We start from the raw sequence: 2,305 nt of genomic DNA, 5'->3' as shown, positions 1-2,305 counted from the left end.
TTTAGGCGTGATGACAAGAGGGTCACGTCTCCCAGGAGGGACCACGGCAAAGGTGGGGGAGACCGTCGCTTCAAGAAAAGGGGCTCGCCCAAGTCAAGTGATGATGAGCACAGCGATGAGGAGAGACGCCCACGCCATGATAAGGGCAAGGACCATGGAGAGAGGTCCAAGGCTAGTGGCAAAGGGGAGCGCCGCGATAAGGGTAAGTGGGAGCCGAAGTGCTACTTGTGTGAAGGGCCGCACATATTGCGACACTGCCCCAACAAGAAAACCATGAGCGCCCTTGTGAAGGATAAGGGCAAGGGCAAGGTGAAGCTATGCATGCAAGGATGGAAGGGCAAGGCTGACTTCCAAGTTGCGAAGATGGACGACCACGACATGGTGCTGGGGCTGGAGTTCATGGACAGGAACAACGTCGCGCCACTACCATGCCTTGGTGCGTTGATGATACTTAGAGGCGAGGAAGGCAAGGCCGCATGCATGGTGCCGCTCGTGGGCAGGAAGGAGAGTCCAGAGGTGGCAGTCAACACGATGGAGCTCGTGAGGACTTCACATCTCCCGAAGGGCGCTCGTACGTTTGGGCCAAGGACATATGCGCAAGTGCTGATGACCTGCAAGAGGCTGGGTCAGCTGAAGAAACCGTGACGAGGGCGTCACGGAAATGGGTGGGGGAGAATGTCACGCCCCGCCTATGGAGGTTGTGCCACGCAGGCGACACGCAGACGCTGAGGAGGACGCTGCATGGCAACTGCATGGCAAGTGGAGTTTCTAGAGTCTTCCGGAATAGTCTAGAGTTATGTGGAAGATTCTAGATATGTGTAGAAATGTGTAGAAGTGTGAAGAAGGTGGGAGAAGATTCTAGATAATCAATCTCCACCGTTGGTTAGAATGCATCCTAGCCGTCCATTAGGGATGGGGATGCCTATAAATAGGAGTAGGACTTCATTTTGTAACCAACAAGTCCTAGAGTGAGTCTTGAGAGCCTTGTAGAGAGCTTGAGTGTTAGCCTTGTACAAAGCATTCTTTGAAGTAATAGAAGTGTTCTTTCCTTGCCAACTTAAGTGCCTTAGTGTGTGTGAGTGTGCAAGCCAAGTGAGGAGAGGGCAAGGGCAACTACAACACTAGTAAGCGCACGAGGGGAGTGTGTTGGCTAAGGTGTGCACGGGAGTTAGGCTGACCAAGTACTTGCGAGAGTGAAAGCAACGTCTTGGTGCCGCACGGGAGCAGCTAGAGTGGTGCTGAAACTCTAAGCCCGTGACAATATGCTGTAAATAGTGTGTGATCAAAATGTATATATATAATATACAAGCCGGAGATAGTGGGTGATCCAATAATCTAAACAAATCCTAGTTCTTCAGTTCTTTCGAACAATGTGTAACTATTCTTTTGAATTCATTTAACAATCATTGGACTAAAAAAAGACATAATGCTACGTGACCTTATTAGATACCCACTTAGGCGTTCATAGACCTTCTCATCCTCGTAAGAAATAAAACTTGTGGTACTGCACTAAATCGATCAAACACAATCACAAAACTATTAGTTAATTAAATCTTCATTAGTTTGGAGGGAATATTTGAAGGAATTAAAAAACAGTCACATTTGAGTGGGTTTTTTTTAATTTGAATGAAGAAGAATTATTTAGTATTTTGGAATAAGAGTTTAGAGGGCATTTTAGACTTGAACAATAATTTTCAATGCATATGTATTTATTTTACGTAATTTAACCAAAGTGAAAATTAAACTTTTAAAATAGATCACATTGTTATTTAAAACTCATAACTTTGCTTAAATATAGTTTTTCCAAAATTAAGGGAAAATTTAAAACTTCACCAATTAATTTTGTATATTTTAAAAAATGCTAAACTTTTTCAAACTAATAGGTTTGACTACTAAATTTTTGAAACTAATTACAAAAATATACTAAAACACTATTTACATTTTTTTGTGGTCCAAAATAGCCTTCAATTTTGTCTTTCTCAATCTAGCCGGGGACCTTGTCATTTTAGGGCATGATTTTCTCTCTCATTTCTTAATACTCTCTCTGCCGATTCAAGGGCAATGTGTTGATTTCACCGTAGCCGATCGATTTAAGCCCTAAATTTGTTGGCTTTGGTAAAACACAATACCTATCAATGATGCGGTCAAATATTCCGTCAACTTTCCGATGAAGCTTCTCAAGTTTGGGCCTCAGCCCATTGATCAAAACAAGCAATTTAACTGAAGGGAAGAGATCGGCTATATTGAAACCTCCTCCTAACTCTATGATCTGCTTGACAAGTGATATGAATTCTTCTTGGTCCTG

This window comes from Cornus florida, unplaced genomic scaffold, assembly GCF_030987335.1.
Source record: "Cornus florida cultivar Cherokee Brave unplaced genomic scaffold, ASM3098733v1 CherokeeBrave_3.0.0_Hap2_Chr08, whole genome shotgun sequence".
In the NCBI taxonomy this organism is placed as follows: Eukaryota; Viridiplantae; Streptophyta; class Magnoliopsida; order Cornales; family Cornaceae; genus Cornus; species Cornus florida.
The sequence above is the reverse complement of the archived record's forward strand: the minus strand, read 5'-3'. Positions refer to the sequence as shown.